The following is a 23,096-nucleotide window of genomic DNA, read 5'->3' as shown; positions in this document are numbered from 1 at the left end:
TGTTTAAAAAAAAACATATAAACTTACAAATCACATATGTACACTAATCTTTGATTCACTTACTTTTCCTTTAGGCCAAATAGTACATCATGAGGGTCCTTTTCGTTGTAAGGTAATCTGCTGTTCTCTAAAAATTCCATTTCATCGACTCTCTAGAAGAAAAGCTCCAAGAACATCTGAAATATGTTTCAATGTTTTCATATACTCCTTGTGTTCAGTCATGACTCTTTGCTCATTCCTTCACCTTTCCTTAAGGCCAAATAGTGTCAGATGTAGCAGTATATTTTCAAATGACTTAAAACAAACTCTAAAATTACCATTTTCCCGACGTTCTGAAAGAAAGGCTCAAACAAAATTTTCACAATATTTAAATATTCATAATTCCATATCTGGCTCTCTCATGTTGAACATTTCCTATAATACTGATATCACTTACTATGCGATCCACTTACCATACCTATATGAGAACTATAATTTCTATATTATCTTCATCACTTTTACTCACAATATAATTTTAAACAGCAGACTAACTTTTATTACCTGCTCCCGTCTTCATAAGCCAATTACTTTTACTTACATTTTGGTTGTAAAAACACTAGGTATGAATTTTTTAAGTCAAAAGGCAAACGTTGTTTGAAAGTCAAATGAGTATCATTACAGTTAGTCCAACCTTTTCGACATTTTAAATAGCATATGTAATGCCCTGATGTTGTTGAAGGACCGTCATGATAAATAATAGCTACAGTTGCAAAAGTTCTTCCTGAAATTGATAACTGAGAAGCCACGATATTTTTAATAGAAGTTGTCAATTTAGTTCCATCAGGTCTACATCGTTGGAACATTAAAATGACATACTGACCATAATTTTGTATAAATAATGTGGACAGTATTGCAGACTTACATTGGGTACACACCATATTGTGATCCGCTGCTTTAACTAGATTATTAAAAGGCACTGATTTGCAGTCTGGTAAAGTCAAATATATAAATCTTTCGGTGTCTATTGTAGTACTACTTGATAAACTACAGTTGTCGCAGTCATGCTGCCATTGATAAGAAAGGCTAAAAAGATTTTTTATATCTACACCTTCATCTTCCAATACATCAAACATATACATTAAAAATTCCTGACAATCCTGCTGAATATTCTGTGAAAATTGATTTTGACCAGAACATATGTCTAGAAGATTTCGAATTTCTGAAACACTTTCTATTTTTACTCTATCACTGCTACATTTCTCAAACACAGAATTCAATAAACAGCAGAATGTTTGATCCCGATTTTCAACAATCTGTTCTTGTAAATTATGAAGAAAAAAAACAACATTAACCACTACATTAGCATTGCAGTTGACACCAGAACTGTTTTCAAACTGAAATCCAACAACATCTTCAACAGAATCCTTTTTCTTTCTGCTTACAATTACAGTTTCATCTACTTTTTGTCTTTTTGCTACTACCTCACTGCAATTATTCTCATTTCTTCTTTTTCGGCCTACCACACGTTTTTCAAACAGAGGATATTGAGGCAAATGCGGAGCATACTCTCTTCTTAACCTATTATATTCTTTAACACAATCTACATCTGCACAAATCTTTGTTTCATCACACTCAATCAAATACAATCCTGATAAAGTTCTGACTCGTGATAATGCCACATATGCCATACCCTCTTTAAACACAGAACTTCCAATGTTCACCAAAGCACTATCTACACTTAAACCTTGAGATTTATGAATTGTCACCACATATGCCAAACAAACAGGAAACTGTTTTCGGCGAACATATAAGTCTTTCACAAGCAAAAATCTAGCTGAACAACGACAAATTTGTTCTATTTCGTCAATGCCATCAAATTTAATTTTTAAAATTTCAATTCCATCTCTATTTTTGTAATTCACAAAATCAACAACATGACCCATTGCTCCATTTACCAGACCTCTTTCAACATTTAAATTCCTTCTCAAATTGATACGACAATTTAAACACACATTAAGAGTCTTTTCAAAACCAGCAGTTTTAGATATACTCTTCTCTAATGAATCCAATTTTGATTTAAAATTTTCTGACAAAATAATTGTTGCTCCCATATGCTCTATTTTATCTATAGCTTCCAGTTTCACAATCTCTTCATTTTCTAACTTTAACATTTTGTGGTTGAAGATGGAACATTCTTGCAGAGTTGGCATCAAACATATCCCAGATTTTTTTCCAGTAATTTTCTTAAAAATATTCTCTGGAAGAATGTTTTCATTTGGATACAAATTTGAAATTAATCATGCATGTAAAGCTTCTTTCCGATGCTCACTTACTTTTCCGATTCTTACATCTTGTAGAATATTTTTATAATCTTCATCCTTTGCCTGTCGCATATTTTGAAGCTGTTCTGCATATTTGAAATGTAACCATATATTAATGTTTCCAATGCTTCCTAGGCACTTCCTGGTTACTTCATGCGTGAGCATTTTAAACACTGGTTGTCCTTTCACTGGAGTCAACTGCAGTAGATCTCCAAAAACAATTATGTGTTTTCCTCCGAATAAGACATCATAGTCTGTTCTAAGAATTTCTTGCATTCTTAAATGCACAAAAGCAAGCATTAGATTTGAGACCATGCTTACTTCATCAATGATAAGAAGTTTCATTTTCTTCAGGACTCTGGAAACTTCAGAACAAGCATCTCCAGATAGCTTGTGGTATTGCAATTTGTTATCATGCTCCACTGGCAGCATCAATACGCGATGTAACGTAATCCCTTTAATGTTGTGTGCTGCCAACCCAGTTGGAGCAGTAACAACACAAGAGAGCGATGACTCCGTTGTTTTCTGCAAATATGTTGCAATCGCTTAAATCAGGAAACTTTTCCCAGTTCCCGCTTCTCCACTCACGTACAGTCGCACAGGCTTAAATGATGTACATGAGCACTCTTTTTTCTCATGGCAGAATCCATGTTCACAGTGAAAAACAATGTATAACAACGGGTCAAGAAACGGAGAAAAGCTATCAGAACAACCTCCAAAGGTTCTTACCTTTGAAGAAGCTGTCAACCATGACATACGAGAACTCTTCGCTGTCAGGCAGAGGACGTTTTCTAATCTGACTAGAGATGAACAAACTGCTATTAAGGATCTAACTGAGAACCCCCTCATTGTGATAAAACCAGCAGACAAGGGGGGAGGGGTGGTCATCCTCGATGTGGAAACATACCGCAATGAGTGCTTACGCCAGCTCAACGATGGTCGGTCATATAGAAAACTTAAACAAGACCCGACAGCTAGACTAACTAACATCACAGCTCACATCGTTGAAGAAGCACTAGCAGAAGGTTGGCTTACTCCTAAAGAGGGCCAATATCTCCAAGTATCCAACCCTGTCACTCCGTACTTTTACCAGTTGCCAAAAATACACAAGGTCCAACGCCCTCCACCAGGCCGTCCCATTATATCTGAGATAGGTTCACTCCTGGAACCTTTGTCGACCTTTGTTGATGTGTTTCTTCAACCAATGGTACAGGAGATGCCTTCTTATTTGAAGGACACCAAAGATGTTTTAAGATTGCTACCCGACATTGAATACGACATTAACACAGATCTGTTGGTGTCGTTCGATGTCGAGAGTTTGTACACATCTATACCCCAAACGGAGACTCTACAGGTGATAGAAGAGCTATTGCTATCACGAGACTTGGACTCCATAACTCCAGTTAGACTCATTATGACCTTAGCAACACTAGCTATGACAGAGAACTTCTTCTCCTATGAAGATTCTCTTTATTTGCAGATTAGCGGGACTAGCATGGGCAGCGTTTTTGCCCTTAGTCTCGCTAACCTATACATGCATCAATTTGAACAGCAGCACGTGCTCGCAGACAGTAACCCCCATCTTGAGTGTCTGCGAGCGTGGAAACGCTACATCGACGACATTTTTGTGGTGTGGCGTGGGGATGAAAACCAACTCAAAGAATTCCATGAGTGGCTAAATCACAAGAACCGCTATCTAAAATTTACAATGGAATACAATACATGCAGATTAGCTTTTTTGGATCTGATGATCATTGGTACGACCGATGGCCTCATATCAGAGCTCTATCAGAAACCTATGGCCCGAAACTCTTTGTTGAATTTCCATAGCTGCCACCCTAAGTCCCTTCGTGACAATCTGCCCTATGGGCAATTTTTACGTATACAGAGGAACTGTACCAACAAAGTTTCTTTTGAGGCACATGCTAGGAACTTAACACGAGATCTTTTGGATAAAGATTATCCAACACAGTTGGTGTACCGATCAAAAAAACGGGCAGCAAATAATAACAGAGCCAGCCTACTAGAAATAATGCCTCCCAAAGAAAAGACAGAACGAATGACCTGCGTTACGACATTTGGTACACTATCAAACCAAATCACCAGCATTATTTAAAAACACTGGGGCATTCTAAATACGGGAAAAGACAAATTGCCCGTCCCCCTTTTTGCCTTTAAAAGGGGACAAAACCTTAAGGACAAATTGGTCCACACAAGACCAAGGATGGAAATTCCAAAAATGACAGGTACCCTGTGGGAGATGCCTGCAGTAATCGGACACCATCCATGCGGACAATGTGCAGCATGTCCTCAGACCTGTAAATCTACCACAATCAACATCGGCACAGAACATCCATGGGAACAACGCAGGTTTACGAACTGTAACAGTTCCAACCTTATATACTTAATCAGTTGCCCTTGTGATAAGAAATACGTGGGCATGACCACGAGAAAAATAAAGATCAGAATCTCCGAGCATAAAAGCTCGATACGTTGCAATAAGCAAGCAACAAGAATGACCAAACATTTCTTAGAGGCCCAACATGCTCCGACTGATCTGCACTGGACAGTGCTAGAACAACCAGTAATTCCTAAACATATTACAGATACAAGTACCTTCTTACACAAAAGGGAACAAAGATGGGTGTACAAACTGCAAACAGATAGAACAGGCCTGAACGAAGACATCCCCTGGATGTCACTGTAGGGTGTGGACAAATTGTTCACTATATACAGTGATGTATACCTGGGATTTGGATGTCAAAGTACCATACACTATTAGCGTGTACTTTTCACTAATTGCTGTCATTTTGTTTTCCACATCCTCTAAAACTAATGATAGTGGTTCCACAGACAATACAAATAATATACTATTCTTGCTTACTAATAGCTAGTCATAAGTTCGATTACATTGCTGTACATAGCTTCACTGATATGTATATATTGATTGAAACTAACCTGTTGGTTAGTACAATGTATCGAGCAAAATAATGAAATTCTTATTGACTAGCGGAAAGAATTTTTATACCTTCGGTATTTTGAGTATAAATACATCGACTAGGACTCTTCGATTGTAAGTGTCTCTTCTATATCTATGTATGCGGCCGCAACCAGCCAGCATACTACATTTCCCGACAGATTAACGCGCGTGATCGAGCGCGTCATGATTCCAGCATGCGAACTACAATTCCCTTCAATCGTGTAGTATTGGCGCATGCGACGGAGTCTGTCACGTGACTCTCCCGTCGGTCCACGAAAAAGAATTCAAATAACCGCTTCCTGTCCGTCCAGGTACCTCCCACTGACAGCCTAGACGGAGGCGAGGAGTACCGACGGACAGGTAAGGGTTTAGGGGAACACTTTAGCAACGATGCGAGCTCGAGTGACCTTTCCGCGCTGAAGGGTTGCTAGTTTTAAAATGTGATTCAAGCGCATTTGAGAGCACCGTCGCTACTTGTTTTCAGTAAAGGTACCCGTTAAAATATATACGGGTAATTTGGACGACGCTCGACTCAGTTTGCACTAGAAGTAGCTCGAGCGCATATATCTTCCACAAAGTGTCAAACTTAGCTGTATTTAAATTAAAACATCATTGACCTTCCCCATACCACGTTGAAACATAAGACTGCTACAAACCGAACAGGTTGGGGAAAGGGTGTGTTTGGTAAAATAGCTTCAGAGAGGTCCTCCTCTTTCACTGGTGTTTTTCTCCTTTTACATTCACTAGAGCGGTGCTCCATTTGTACCTGAGCTGTAGCCGGGTGAGGTGGAGAGTTCATTCCCCAGATTTTGGGTGAGTGAATATAAAGATTTACTTTGTTTATCTTCACTTGGTCATTATTGCCTTGCTTCCAGGTTGACTAGAGAGCAATCAGTGACCAATATTGTTTGGCAAAATATGTAACATCACGAGAGTTTGTCCTTGTGTTTAAAGCCATCGTTTTTAACTATGTGCATTTTTTCTTTGTGTGTATGTTTGTTCGTCTACCTGACGGTGACCATCTGGATCACTCTGTTTGGCGATCTCAGGTGATATAATTTAATCACTACAAACACCATTATCAGCAGTAGCATATTATTGTGAAGGTCCTGATGAAGCAGACAGGCATCGTGTGAGCCTGCAAAATCTGCAGAAACATGTCGACCTAGATTACATCTAAGTAGTTATTTATCAACACTACTTTGCACTGTTTTTTAACCTTGGGTGTGGGTAGGATCCTATTAAAATTCTTTCTTTCCATTCCTACAACTCAATATTAATTCACTTATTCACATGCTACACATAGCATTTTCTGCACTGCTAATTATTTTTACCCACTGATACCAACATATAGTTTACATTAATCCATCATTGTATCCTTCAAACACGATTAGGACACAATCTACCTAATCCATAGTGGAATTTATTCCACTTCCTTCTGGTGAAGGATCCCAAATGATGTAGGGTGGTACAGGACGGGTATCTGATGGGAACATATTTTTCACCATGTATACTTTGGATTCATGGATTGTATCCTATTAATAGCACATAGTTGTTCTGATAGCTTTTCTCCGTTTCTTGACCCGTTGTTATACATTGTTTTTCACTGTGTTTAGGGATTATAACAATGCAAGGTCAGTAAATATTTCCCTCATACGCCCTCTTTAATGTATTAAAGAATCCATGTTCAACCTGTTCTGTGACTTTGTCATATATCTGTTTCTGCTCAAGGTTTAGTTGTTTCACCAAATCTTCTAAGTTAACTACATCATCTTGAGCTTGTTCCATGGCTCTTTCCACCTCATCCATGGCAGTGGCAGCTTCATTTTGGATAATTGGTCCTCCTAGTGGATCCTGACTCAATGAGGCAGAACTCTGACTGTCTTGAGAACTGTCTCTAGCAATCTCTACAGCAATTGTGGCTTCTTGTTCTATTTCTTCGTTCAACATTTGCAGATAATTTGGAAAATCAGGACTTTCTATGGTATCCTTGGTTGCATTAAGAGAATCTTCGTAACAGAGAAAATCTCCAAGTAGTTCCTCTTCTGTACGCCATGGCTTAAAGAGTTGCAAAAGAGCTAAATAGTAAAATTCCCTTTTCTCTGGATTTTCGCAACTCAATTTTCGATGATTAATCAAATGGCCTTTTCTCTGCTTCACTAGACATCCTTCACACCCAATGATAGCATATATTCCATTATTGATATCTTCTCTGATGGTCCTCTTATAAATATAGTTTTGCAGAACTTCATACAAACAACTGTTCTCAAGATGACTACTTCTATTTGGATAGTATGTATCCAACATGTTTGTATTCAAAATATCTGTACTGTTTGGTTCTTTTTCCGCCAAATACTCAATTTCTTGTACAGATTTCAAAACTCGGTTTCGTGTTGCAGCAAGACCTAGACTCACCCAAATAATTGTTCTAGACTTGGCGTAGAGACTTGCTGATGATAACCGATCAGAACATTCATATGCTCCAATTTCTCGATGCGACAACATCTTCAAACTGAAACTGTATAATTTTTTACTTATACTCTTTTCATGTGAAATGTCCTCCCACATTTCCTTCAGGTCTGTCTTTTCTTTTTTTGTGATGTAAGACGTCACATATCGAGCCACAGCAATAGAGTTGTCAGCAACAAACTGAATATCCATGTTAGCATTCCACATGGACAAAATCACTGGGTTGTAGTCGTTGATGTACTTGGACTCTTCGTTTCTTTTTAAATTGTATGTATTTTTTGGTGATTTCCTCGTCACAGTATGTCGCAGAGAAGACATCAAATTATTTACTCTTCCTTTAGAAATCACTGGTCGTGCAAACCCGAAACGACATTTTGTGTAGAACTTGTCCTTGTTTCTGAATTTTCGATGACAGTACTTTCCACAACGATGGGATTGAAAACGTAAAACTTGTTGCCTTAAACTGTTTTCTTCGGTAGTTTTCGGAACAGCACATTTTGAATACTCTTCAATGAAACTCATCACTGTGTCATCCGAATCTGTTCCAAATTTGGGTGCATCTTTAATCCATAACAACATATGTATGTGAGGAGCAACTCTTGCTTGATACTCCGTTCTCCAAAAGAAATCCAAAACCTCTCCAAGGGGAGGATTTTTTTTGTTGGTAATGAAAGACATCATAGCTTCAAATCTATGATTGAAATATCTGCATACATTCACTGGATCCAAAGAACACAGTTCTCCAGGTGTGATGAATTCTATATTTTGTATGTTTGCATTTGCCTTTCGTAGAAATTGAAGTAAGTCGTCCCATGCATACTCAGCACAGCTAAGAGTGAGGAACCATGTAGGAGTTCCTAAGTTTCTTAGCATACATTTCAATTCCCCCTGACGACGGTACCAATACTCGTTTGTACCACGCTGACATGCCATTAGATTGATTAGATGAGATTCCAAAATATTGTCTTGCAGATTGACTTTCTCCATAAAGTCCCTCGCCAAAACATTTTGCAGATGTGCTCCACTTTTCAGTATATGGTTTACTGCATAAGAAAGCCCAGACAAGTCACTTTCATACAGTAGATTAAACAAATATGGGATGCATTGACGAAACCTTGGATCTTCAGCATATAATCTTAAAGGTAAGGTGATGCTTTGCTAGTTCTCCTGAGGCGGAAGCCGGGAGTGTGTTTTAACTACTTTTAAACATTTGAGAGTCACGTATTTACTTGTGTTCTACCTACCTCCTCATTCCCCCTCCTGGCACTTCAGCTCAGGGCATTAAGCTCATCGTCGTGAGGCTGTGCAGCGGAGTTTAGCACTGCCGCCATTCCGGCGTTCATTGAGGCCACGCCCCATTCTTGAGGCCACGACCCCCTCTCGAGGCCACGTTAATTGCCGAGCATTCATAAGGACGCTGAATACAAGCGCCGGGTGATGGTTTGCTAGTTCTACTGAGGCGGAAGCCGGGAGTGTGTTTTAACTAGTTTTAAACATTTGAGAGTCACGTATTTACTTGTGTTCTACCTACCTCCTCATTCCCCCTCCTGGCACTTTAGCTCAGGGCATTAAGCTCATCGTCGTGAGGCTGTGCAGCGGAGTTTAGCGCTGCCGCCATTCCGGCGTTCATTGAGGCCACGCCCCCTTCTTGAGGCCACGCCCCCCTCTCAAGGCCACGTTAATTGCCGAGCATTCATAAGGACGCTGAATACAAGCGCCGGGTGATGCTTTGCTAGTTCTCCTGAGGCGGAAGCCGGGAGTGTGTTTTAACTACTTTTAAACATTTGAGAGTCACGTATTTACTTGTGTTCTACCTACCTCCTCATTCCCCCCCCTGGCACTTTAGCTCAGGGCATTAAGCTCATCGTCGTGAGGCTGTGCAGCGGAGTTTAGCGCTGCCGCCATTCCGGCGTTCATTGAGGCCACGCCCCCTTCTTGAGGCCACGCCCCCCTCTCGAGGCCACGTTAATTGCCGAGGATTCATAAGAATGCTGAATACAAGCGCCGGGTGATGCTTTGCTAGTTCTCCTGAGGCGGAAGCCGGGAGTGTGTTTTAACTACTTTTAAACATTTGAGAGTCACGTATTTACTTGTGTTCTACCTACCTCCTCATTCCCCCTCCTGGCACTTTAGCTCAGGGCATTAAGCTCATCGTCGTGAGGCTGTGCAGCGGAGTTTAGCGCTGCCGCCATTCCGGCGTTCATTGAGGCCACGCTCCCTTCTTGAGGCCACACACCCCTATTTACGTCATCTTCAACTTTAAAACATGTGCCTCCTTTGGAAGCGCAGCGGACGAGCGCAGCGGGAGCGCCTAAGGCAAGCCCGTCTGCGCCCGTCCGCGACCGGACCGCGGCCAGCGCCAGCCACGCTGCCGGTGAGGGTAGGACTACTAAGAGGATCGTATGGTCCAGGTCGGAACTATTAGCACTGAACACAACTAAACCGTGTCAGGCGACTAGGTCTGACTTGGCAAATGACGATCCACTGCTGTCCTGCTCGATGTGTAGCAAGACACTTTGTGATGGCCCATCTTCAAAAATTTCATATTTAAAATCAAAAATCAAACCTTTAGTTAATTCCTCTGATACTATTATTAAGGCCGGCCTACTAAATTGTAGATCCCTCCCTAGGCATGCTGAGGACATCTGGTTGTTATTGGTGGACTCTGAGTGGGACGCCTTTTTTCTGACAGAAACTTGGCTGACTGAAGAAAATATGGCCTCCATTTCGCTGGCTGTCCCGCCGGGCTTCAAAATGAGCTTCTCGAATAGAGAAAAGGACAGAAGGGGTGGCGGGGTAGCTATTATCTTTAAGAACAAATACTGATTGGCGCCCTCAACACCTACCACTATTCCTGGCATAGAGGGGCTACATTTTTGCCTCCAAATCAACCCCCAACTGTCTTTAGCCGGTATGATCATCTACAGACCCCCGGATTGTTCCTCAACAAACACATTTGAACTTATAGACTTCATAGTCCAAAGCTCTCTAGCTCACTCACTTTTTATTGTAGTTGGCGATTTTAATGTTCACGTAGATAGGCCGGGATGCCCCCTGGCCACTCAACTTATCACAACGCTGAAAGCTGCTAATCTAACTCAAATTATTTCGGGACCGACGCATAAGGCAGGTCATATGTTGGATTTAATTTTTTCCAACATACTGGACACGACAGCCAAACCCCCGCAGCCATTGCTCTGGACGGATCACTTTTTAATTCCCTTCTCTTTTTCTCTTCCTCCCCACTACCAGACAAATGGGAGACGTTCATATGTACGGAGAAAATGGGATAATATATCAGCAGACACCCTTTGCCCTGCTCTTGCAGTGGCCCCCCCAGCTCTGATCACAGACGTGAACACGGATGCAGTGGCGCTGAACCGCTGGATAGGAAACACAGTGGATACTATTCCTCCTGCAAAAGTTGCCACATCACGCAGAGAATCTCCCTCCGCCCCATGGTTCTCTATTGAGCTGATGGCTGAAAAAAGCAACTGCAAAAGGCTAGAGCGACTATGGCGGGCAAACTATTGTGACTCTGCAAAAATTTGATACAAAGAAGCCCTCCGAGGTCTCCATCAATCTATAAAAAAAGCAAAAAAACTATTCATTGTGTCTTCCATTCAGAAAGCGGAGCAATCAAGTAAAGAAGTTTTTAAGATTGTTCAATCTTTTTTTAAACCTAGGGCTATTGAGACTGAAGTGACTCCGTCGGAGAGACTTTGCGAGGACATCTCGGACTTTTTTGAAAAAAAAATTGTGAAAGTCTATGATGCCTTCACTAGTCTTGAGTCCACAGTAATGACGGACATGGCTGATAATGTGTTGCCCTCCCCTCCCTTAGCTCAATTCCATCCTATTTCCCTTCCCGTGGCCCTGAAGGAAATACAAAAATGTAAATCAGGGGCCCCTGATGACCCCTGCCCGCCTAAGCTTTGGAAAATGACGTCGGACTCTATTGTTCTACCACTCTTACACATCTGGAATACGTCCATTGCAACAGGTATATTCCCTGAGTGCTGGAAACACGCCACACTCCTTCCTTTGAAAAAGAAGCCCAATGGCGCCCCGGACGATCTAAGTAATCTCCGTCCAATCTCCCTACTAGCAGCTCCGGGCAAAATGCTCGAAAAACTGATATAACGACAACTGAACAGATTTATTGCGGAAAAAGAGATTCTGCATGAAACTCAGTCAGGTTTTAGATCAGGTTTCAGCACTGAGACCGCCCTGATTGAGGTGGCTGAGTCGATTAGGTGGTCCTTAGATTCAGGGGCATCAGCTATGCTGGTGCTCCTGGATCTATCAGCCGCATTTGATACGGTGGATCACGGCAGACTGTTGCTACCGCTGAAGGACATCATAGGTTTGGAAGACAAGGCACTGAGTTGGCTCCATACCTATCTTACAGATCGTTCCCAGAAAGTAGCCTTGGGCACCTTCTCTTCCAAACCAAAACACCTCTGGTGTGGCGTCCCCCAGGGATCGGCACTTGGCCCTTTACTTTTTAATGTTTATCTAGCCCCACTTTTTACCCTGATTGCAAAATGGGGGGTTAAGGCGATTTCGTATGCAGATGATACGCAATTAGTCTTCCCTTTTTCTGATGTGTCGGAGGTAGCTTTTAGTAAAATGAGGGTCTGTCTCCGAGATGTGGCCAGCTTGATGAATGCCAACAAATTAAAATTGAATGCAGGCAAAACGGAGGTCGTCTTCTTTGGCAAACACACTCGCCCCCACTCAGACCTGTGGTGGCCTCCTGAAATGGGTTCACCTCCTCTACCTAGTACCAATGCGAAGAATTTGGGAGTAAGATGGGACGAGAGTCTCTCCTTTTCTTCACATATACAGCAGGTCACAACTGGGTGCCTTTACAAACTCAGGAACCTCCGAAAATTTCTCTCTCTTTTGCCAGAAGACTGTCGCAAAACGGTAGTCCATGCAACAGTTACATCCAGATTGGACTACGCGAACGGCCTTTACCTTGGCCTACCTAAATATTTGGTGAAACGCCTGCAGATCGTGCAGAATGCGGCTGCGAGACTGATAAAACACATCCCTTTCAGACAGCATGTCTCTCCGCATCTGCGCGAACTGCACTGGCTCCCTGTGGCTAGCAGAATTAAATTCAAAGCTCTAACGCTGGCGTTTAGAGCACTAAAGGGGTCCTGTCCCAATTACTTAAAACTCAGACTCCCCCGATATCACCAGGAGAGATGCCTACGATCCAACTCCCTGCTTCAGCTACTTGTCCCACGAGCCAGGAAAGCTAGACTTGGTGGCAGGTCCTTTTCTGCTGGCACGGCGATACTCTGGAACGCCCTGCCGGCCTCCATCCAATCTGCCACGACGGAATCTAGCTTTAAGAAGCAACTAAAGACCTGGCTCTTTATCCAGAAACCCTAAGCACTCTCCCCCCTCTCGCTTCTGCCTAAAAATGCTCAGCTAGCGCCGGGACACCTCCTTGCGAGGTAGCTGTTCGCGCTTTACAAATATCAGTATTATTATTATTATTATTATTAAAGTCCGGTATTCAGATGCTGGAATTTGAAGTGGTCGATCTTCATATCGTCCACCTCGACCTGTTGGAAATAGCTGTGAAAAACAACGAGCTTCCAAACTTTCTTCCCATACACTAATGGGACTTCCTTTTGCTGCTTTCATTTGAAACAAGTCAATTGCATTCCCCATTACTTATTTGGAATGCAAAGGATGAACAGTATAATGTTCATATATTTCTTCACTTCTAGACACATCAACTTTTTCAATTTGGCCGGCTGAACAATCACTGTCTTCTTCTGCAGCTGTTTCCTCTGCTCCAACACATACATCTTTGTAGTACTCATTGTTTTTGACCAAATACAACGTTGCCTTTTTGACTTTCCTAACATCCACAAAATCTTGCCAGATTTTCTTACTCTTTGTCGGAACCCCATTAACTAGAATAACCAGAGGTTCCTCTTCCACTTTCTCTACACCAATTGTATCAATATTGTTCTTGAAATCTAGAGGCAAATAAACAACTCTTCCTTTTAATCCTCTCTGTAAATCTGAAGGAGGCAATTTCCCTATCTTAGGCTCCATGCAAACAATAGCCTGAAAAGGATGGACACATTGAATCAAAATAGATTCATATGTATTTAAATCCATCAACTCAGGAGGAATGTCTACCAACTCAAGATTATTATAAACAGCTCTAGCAGGCATTCTGTTTTCTTTTAATTTATTATAACAATATTTACAAATACGCTGATCAGAAGTCAAATCAAAAGATTTCTCCACCAACAAAAAAGTTGCAAAATTCTTCCATTCACTATTATTTTCCATTTCACTTTCTGCATATAAATCAACTAACCTAGTCTGAACCTTATAATGAGTCCGTCGACAACACACACAAGTAAAATTAGGCCTTTCACTTGATTTCACCTTAAACTTGGTAATTTCCTGGTCAAACTTTTCTGTACTTGAAATCTGTACATTGTCTTCCACATTACCTTCTATTACTGTGTCAATTTCTACACTGTCCACTTTTTCACCAAAATAACAAATCTCAATTTCTTCACAAATCTTCTTCACATCTAATTCAGTTCCATGCAAAAGAGCACTGTTTAACTGTTTAAGCTTAAGTGCTGGACTTTTTGCATAATACAACCTTCTCACTAATTTCCTCATTTTGTTATGATGCACTGCTAACATCCTAAAATGATGAAAAACACTCTGACATACTTTTCTAGAAAGACAAGCCAGTGAATGCCCTTGCAAACCTGTGTTTTCTCTCACTCTGCAAGGATCTAAGTCTTGCAACTTCTTCATTTTCTGTTTTAGACTTTTCTTACTATATGTACGTAAGAAATTACGAAGCAAATCGATTGATTCCTGTCGCACACTACAAATACTACTACACTTCCAAGTGTACACTGGACCCTTAGTACGTCTCCCTAAAACTTCATCAGTTAACACCTCTACTGCCTTTCTAGGCACAAGTTTCTCTTTTTCAATCGGACAACCGTCTTTCACCTCATATGCTCGACCACTGGTGTCAACTGCATGCACCAAATCATTCTCCTGGAAGTAACTCTCCGCATTAAAAAATGGCTCACAACTTGAACTATGCATCCATTCTCCAGAAAAAACTTTACAAAAATTAGTCCGATTAATTACTCTTTTGCATCTACTCTTTGATTTGAAAACATCAATTGTCTTGTTAAGTGTCCTAATTCTATTGATTACTAAAATAAATAAAAACAAATTCAGTTCAAAAGCCTGATCAACAATCTTCTCTACAGTTTTCTTTTTCTTATAAAAAGCAGCTCTCTGTTTACCTTTTTTAATATTTTTCAACAAATTTAAAACCACCCTATTGCGAAACATTTGTTTACGAATGTCCCTAAATTGGTTTTGCCTTCTATTCCTATACATATTATTCTCGCCTGCTCCAGTAGTAACATTTTTGGGGGGGCCTCTCCTTCCTTTTCAAATGTGCTCTCTCCTTCTGTATATTCCCATACTCATCAACATTTTTTTTTGATCTACATATGTTCCGATAGAAAGACTTAGTCCAGGAGCTTTTTTCTTGTTTTTTGAAGTATTTGTTGTAGACGAGTGCTTTAATTCCGTTGCTGTTTTTGATTTTTTCCGCTTGGCATCTTTTCTTCTCCTCTGCCTTGAGGGCTATTTCCTTACTGTTGAAATCTTGATTTCAATCTGTATTAAAGAAAAAAATAACACATTTTAGATCACTATTACCAAACAACAAAGCAATGACAATAAGCAAACGATAAAAAACACTAGTTTACAACATATCTAAGTTTATATCACAGCAACTATGCAACTAGGATTAAGACAGAGAAAAAGAGCTAGAGGAACTAACACAAAAAGACAGAGAGAGTCAGACAAAGAAACAGGTAGAGGGAGTAAAACATAGAGGAGTAAGACAGAAAAGTGTATAATATGTTGTAAGACAGAAAAAGGATGTAATAGGGAGAGGGAGTCAGTCAAAGAAAGGGACAAAGGGAGTAAGTCAGAAAAATGATGTAACAGGGTGTAAGACAGAGAGAGGGTGTAAGAGGATGTAAGATAGAGAGAGGGTGTTAGAAGGGGAGAGTATGTAAAAGAGACTAAAACAGAGAGAGACTGTAAAAGGGAGAGAGAGAGAGAGTAAGTTTGAGAGAGGGTGTAAGAGGAAGTAAATCAGAGAGAGGATGTAACAAGGAGTAAGTCAGACAGAGGGTGTAACAAGAAGAGAGGAAGAGAATAAAAAAGTCAGAAAGAGGGAGAGAGGGTGTAAAACAGACAAAAGATGTAATAGGGAGTAAGTCTGGGAGAGAATGTTACAAAGACATCTCGGCCGACCTACCCTCTCCCAGACTTATCCGGCCCACTATGTTCGCCCCTACTTCGCCCGAGACTCGCATTCGCATACTTTATCTTAATACACGGTCTCTCCCACAACATCATGTCGACATCTTCCTCCTGTTGACGACTGAGAATCCCGATATCCTGCTGCTCACCGAGACCTAATTTCAAAAGGGGGTGGTGACGGACAGAGTATCTGAGTTAATCAGAACACTCCTACCCAGTCAACAGATCAGGGCTTGATCCATCACCGTTTTTTAGCTCACTGCACCATCCCAGTTCAGAACCTGGCTATATGCAAATTAGTCTGTCCCTGGCCCAGTGCATCATGGGAACAGGGCAGACCAAACTACCAAGCCAATTCTTCACTGGAAAGGAAACAAGCTTCCGGGGACCGGTTTCTGGCATTACAGCCATCTTCGGCCCGGCTTGCTTGAATCCTGATGGTGCAGTGAGCAAGGGACTCACGTCTGAGCATACCCTTCCACACTTGTGGTGGCCAAAATAATTTCAAAAGGGGGTGGTGATGGACAGAGTATCTGAGTTAATCAGAACACTCCTACCCAGTCAACAGATCAGGGCTTGATCCATCACCGTTTTTTAGCTCACTGCACCATCCCAGTTCAGAACCTGGCTATATGCAAATTAGTCTGTCCCTGGCCCAGTGCATCATGGGAACAGGGCAGACCAAACTACCAAGCCAATTCTTCACTGGAAAGGAAACAAGCTTCCGGGGACCGGTTTCTGGCATTACAGCCGTCTTCGGCCCGGCTTGCTTGAATCCTGATGGTGCAGTGAGCAAGGGACTCACGTCTGAGCATACCCTTCCACACTTGTGGTGGCCAAAATAATTTCAAAAGGGGGTGGTGATGGACAGAGTATCTGAGTTAATCAGAACACTCCTACCCAGTCAACAGATCAGGGCTTGATCCATCACCGTTTTTTAGCTCACTGCACCATCCCAGTTCAGAACCTGGCTATATGCAAATTAGTCTGTCCCTGGCCCAGTGCATCATGGGAACAGGGCAGACCAAACTACCAAGCCAATTCTTCACTGAAAAGGAAACAAGCTTCCGGGGACTTTTTCTGGCATTACAGCCGTCTTCGGCCCGGCTTGCTTGAATCCTTATGGTGCAGTGAGCAAGGGACTCACGTCTGAGCATACCCTTCCACACTTGTGGTGGCCAAAATAATTTCAAAAGGGGGTGGTGATAGACAGAGTATCTGAGTTAATCAGAACACTCCTACCCAGTCAACAGATCAGGGCTTGATCCATCACCGTTTTTTAGCTCACTGCACCATCCCAGTTCAGAACCTGGCTATATGCAAATTAGTCTGTCCCTGGCCCAGTGCATCATGGGAACAGGGCAGACCAAACTACCAAGCCAATTCTTCACTGGAAAGGAAACAAGCTTCCGGGGACCGGTTTCTGGCATTACAGCCGTCTTCGGCCCGGCTTGCTTGAATCCTGATGGTGCAGTGAGCAAGGGACTGGCTGTCTGATCTCTCTCTTCCTGACATCTTGGCTGCCCTACCCCCCAACTATTACATGCCTAACGCCAACCGGCCTGATGGCCGTCGCGGTGGTGGGGTGGCGGCAGTCATACGCAAAGATTTGCCTTTCATCACGTCCTCCTCACTATGTCTTTCTGACGTCAAGAATCTCGTAATCAGCCTGCCTACTGAAGCTGGTGCCCTGTCCCTCATTGTCCTATATCGCCCCCCTACCCCTATGCCCCAGTTTCCCGCCGCCCTTTGCGAGCAGCTCTCTGCCTTGATGACTTCCTCAGCCCGCATTGTTATGTTCGGAGATTTCAACTACTGGTTTAATCATGTTGATGCTGGCCCCCATGCCATCGAACTGTTCGAGGCGCTCCTCAGCCTCAACTTGACCCAGCACGTCACCTCCCCTACTCATATCGGGGGTCATATCCTAGACCACATCTGGACACAGGGGGTGTCGCTCTCTTGCCCGATCATATCCCCTTGTGTCTGGTCCGATCATTCACTGACCGAGTCCTCCATCTCCGTAAAAGGTCTGGTTAGGCCTCCTTCCTTGGATGGAGGGACTGCTCGGAAATGGAAGTCTCTTGATTCATCTGCCTTCCTCTCCTCCCTCGCAGAGACCCAGCCTCCAACCACTGACATCTTAGATGTCGACATCCTAGATGCTAACATCTCCCACTGGCTCACGACGGCTAGCGATCTATTCGCACCTCTGTCCTGTTTCCCTCGAACACGTCTCAATAATTCTCATAAATGGTACAACTCTGCCCTGAAACAACAACATCTCGAGCTACGCCAACTGGAGCGCAGATGGAGACGCAATTATCGTAGCGCCGACAGGGAAGCGTACGTGCTCGCACGGAAAGCCTATAAAAAAGCCATCATTACAACCAAGTCTGTCTTCATCTCTGAGAGAATTCTAACCGCCCCCAACAAATCTAAAGAGATATTCAAGGTCCTTGGCGAATTAACATCGGACGCCAGGACACTCCCGAATTTGCCTCCGTCTGCAGAGTCATGCAATGCTTTAAACTCTTTTTTTATCGATAAGATTACCTCAATTAAAAATTCTATTCCCCATTCCTCTCCCCTAGCCATAGTAGCTTCCCCCCCTGTCAATCCCTTTACCCTGTCCCAGTTTCCTACACTCGATCCAGAGTCCTTTGCCAAGCTGTCTACCCGCGTGAAATCTGGCTCCCCGAAGGACTGCTGTCCTCCCTCCGTGCTCCGCGAAATTTGTCATACCCTTCCACAATGCATTCTTCCCTTACTTAATTCTTCCCTCCACTCTGGCATAGTTCCCAGGTCATTTAAGGAGGCTGTACTGGTGCCCCTGTTAAAGAAACCCGGCGCGGACCCAGCGGTTCTCGCCAACTACCGGCCTATCTCCCTCCTGCCCTTCCTGTCTAAAATCTTGGAGGCACATGTTACCACCTGCCTCTCGCAATTCATCGAGGAGTCCAATTTCCTGGCAAATAACCAGGCCGGTTTTAGGCCAGCCCATTCCACAGAGGCTGTGATTCTTGCCGTGCTGGACAACCTCAGAAGCAATGCCGACAGAGGACTACCCCAGGCACTTGTCCTACTCGACTTATCGGCGGCATTCGACACGGTGGACCACAACATCCTACTCCACCGTGTCGAGTCCGCCGGAGTCTGCGGGCCTGCCTTGTCCTGGGTTAAATCTTTCTTAGAGGGGAGATCTCAGGCAGTTAGTCTGGGCCCTTTCAGCGCCACCAGCGTATCGTCATCTTGTGGCGTCCCCCAGGGTTCTTCCTTGTCCCCTCTTCTTTTTAATTTGTATCTTCAACCCCTCCTTCACTCCCTAGGTAGGTGGGATGTCACCGTGTTTAATTACGCGGACGATTTGCAAATTATTTTCCCCCTCACCTCCCCTGACGCTGTCACCAATTTTCAGTCGGCCATGACACACATCCAGCACTGGATGTACCAAAATCAACTAAAGCTCAACCCGGGCAAGACTGAGCTTCTCCTTCCTGGGAGCAGTGCCCCTCATTGGGGCCCTCAGTACTGGCCCGTTGAGCTTGGTACACCTCCCTCTCCTGCTGGCTGTGTAAAGAGACTTGGGGTCATTATCGACTCTGGGCTCACTCTCAAGGCCCAGGTGAGTGCTGTAACATCCTCCTGTATGTTCCAGCTATACAGGATACGGAAAGTAGCCCACTTCCTGACTCCCGAGGCCATGCTGCAAGTCATAATGGCCTTGGTAATGTCCCGTCTGGACTTTTCGAACTCGATATACTATGGCCTTCCCAAATACCAGCTGTCTAGGCTACAGATTGTTCAGAACCAGGCTGCCAGACTTGCACTTAAAATCTCCAGATGGCAGTCAGCCCGACCTCTATTACACCAACTCCACTGGCCACCAGTCAGTGAAAGAACAGCTTTTAAGGTCCACTGCCTGGTCTTCAAGGCTCTCACAGGTCCTTCCCCTGCCTTTTTGAAGTCCCTGATCACTCCTTACCGTCCCTCTCGTACTCTGAGGTCCACCCACCTCCAGCTCCTAGTCGTCCCCCGCGTCAAACTCACCACATCTGGTGGTCGCAGCTTCTCTTATCTTGCCCCTAAGCTGTGGAACTCTCTCCCACTTTCACTTAAGACCTCTTGCTCCCTCCTCTCTTTTAGGAAATCTTTAAAAACACTGCTCTTTTCCCACTGCCACTAAACTCCCTCCGTCTAACTTTAGGATCCCAGTCAGCGCCAGGAAACTCATGGTGACAGCGCGCTCAATAAATACCTCTTAACAATAACAATAACAATAACAAAGAGAAAGGTTGTAAGACGGAGTAAATCAGGAAGAGGATGTAAGAGATAGTATGACTTACAAATTGCTGTAAAAAAGAGAGAGAGGGAATAAATTAGAGACAGGGTGTAAGAGAAAGTAAGTCAAACACAGAGTGTAAGAGAGTGTAACACAGAGTCAGGATGTAAAAAGGAATAAGTCAGAGAGAGGGTGTTAGAAGGGGACAGGTGGAAAAATAGAGTAAGGAAGGAAGAGAATATAATAGAGACTAATACATTGTTGATAATGCTTGGTAAAGAAATGTTGGTGTATAAAGGAATTGTATTTTCTAAATTAGTGAGGTTTCAGTAGTGTAATGAAATGCTTATACATATGACCTGTGCTCTGTTTTGTAAATGTTATTTAAAAAAAGATTTCGGGCACATGAATTGCTTTTACATTATTGACAAGGATTAGATAGTATCTGCATGATTAAAAAAATATATTAGCACATTTCACAATCATGTCACCTGTGTTTCCTCAGATTAGTAAGCAGATTGTGCAGATGAGGTGAGGCCTGTCCAGGGGTGCAGAGGAGATAAGTCCTGTGTCCAACAGTGCTGTGGACAGGACTTACCTCCTCTGCACCCCTGGACAAGCCTCACCTCATCTGCACAATATGCTTACAAATCGAATGCTTGTACATAGGACGAGCGCACTGTTTCTTGAATGTTACTGGGAAAACGATTTTGGGGCAAATGAATAGCTTTTACATTTTTGAGAAGCAATAAATAGTGTCCACAAGACTAAAAAGATATATTTGAACCTTTCACAATCATGTCACCTGTGTTTTCTGAGATCAGTAAGTACATTGTGCACATGAGGTGAGGCCTATCCAGGGGTGCAGAGGAGGTAAGGCCTGTGTCGAAGAGTGCATTGGACAGGACTCATCTCCTCTGACCCTTGAACAAGCCTCACCTCCTCCGTGCACCCTGGACAGGCCTCAATGTATTGGGTATAATTAATGGTAACAGGATGCAGATAAGGTGAGGCCTAACCAGGAGTGCAGATGAGGTGAGGCCTGTCCAGGGGAGCAGAGGTGTTGAGGCCTGTGTCTAAGAGGGTAGTGGAATGGACTTCATGAAGCCGCTCCCCCACTGCACTCTTAGACACAAGCCTTACCTCCTTTGCACCCCTCGACAGGCTTCTCTCCCACTACACTCTTGAACACAGTCCTCACCTCCTCTGCACCCCTGGACAATCTTCACCTCATCTGCAACCCTGAACAAACCTCACCTCATCTGCACCCATAGACAGGCCTCAGCTCATCTACACCCCTGGACACGCCTCACCTCATCTGCACCCTGTTACCATCAATTATACCCAATACATTCAGGCCTGTCCAGGGGGCACAGAGGAGATGAGTCTTGTCCAAGAGTCAGAGGACGTGAGTCCTCTACACTACACTCATGGACACAGGCCTCACCTCCTTTGCACCCCTGCACATGCCTCACCTCATCTGCACAATCTACTTCGTAATCTGAGGAAACACAGGTGACATGATTGTAAAAGGTTCAAATATATTTATTTAATCATACAGACACTATTTATTCCTTCTCAAAAATGTAAAAGTCATTCATTAGCCCCAAAATCTTTTTTTAAATAAGACTTTAGAAACAGAGCGCAGGTCCTATGTACACGCATTCAATTTCACTACTGAAACCTCACTATTTCACAAAATACAAATCCTCTATCTTGCAAATGTTGTTACCAAGCATTATCAAAAAACATGACACAAACCAACAGTAAAGAAACTCAATGTGCTTCCTAATCTGAGGTAACACAGGTTACACGATTGTGAAAGGTTCAAATATATTTATTTAATCATGCAGACACTAATTATTCCTTCTCAAAAATGTAAAAGCCATTCATTTGCCCCAAAATCGTGTTTTCAATAAGATTTAAGAAACAGAGCGCAGGTCCTATGTACAAGCATTCCAGGTCACTACTGAAATCTCACTATTTCACAAAATAAATTTCCTCTCTCTTGCAAACATTCCTACCAAGCATTATCAAAAAACATGACACAAACCAACAGCAAAGAAGCTCAATGTGCTTCCTAATCTGAGGTAACACAGGTGACATGATTGTGAATTGTTCAAATATATTTATTTAATCATGCAGACACTATTTATTCCTTCTCAAAAATGTGAAAGCCATTCATTTGCCCCAAAATCGTTTTTTGAATAACATTTTAGAAAAAGAGCGCAGGTCCTATGTACAAGCATTCAATTTCACTACTGAAACCTCACTATTTCTCAGAATACAAATCCTCTATCTTGCAAACGTTGATACCAAGCATTATCAAAAAACATGATACAAACCAACAGCAAAGAAGCTCAATGTGCTTCCTAATCTGAGGTAACACAGGTGACTTGATTGTGAAAGGTTCAAATATATTTATTTAATCATGCAGACACTATTTATTCCTTCTCAAAAATGTAAAAGCCATTCATTTGCCCCAAAATCGTTTTTTAAATAACATTTTAGAAACAAAGCGCAGATCATATGTACAAGCATTCCAGGTCACTACTGAAACTTCACATGTTTACAAAATACAATTCCTCTTTCCAGCAACAACTTTTTATCAAGCATGTTCTAAAACCATGAAAAAAGTCACATTAAAAAACCACATTTTGCTTCCAAATCTTCTCCATAGAGTATACAAGTCTCTATATTAAAT

Source organism: Lissotriton helveticus, chromosome 4_1 (assembly GCF_964261635.1).
Source record: "Lissotriton helveticus chromosome 4_1, aLisHel1.1, whole genome shotgun sequence".
NCBI lineage: Eukaryota > Metazoa > Chordata > Amphibia > Caudata > Salamandridae > Lissotriton > Lissotriton helveticus.
Note: the sequence above shows the minus strand (reverse complement) of the source record.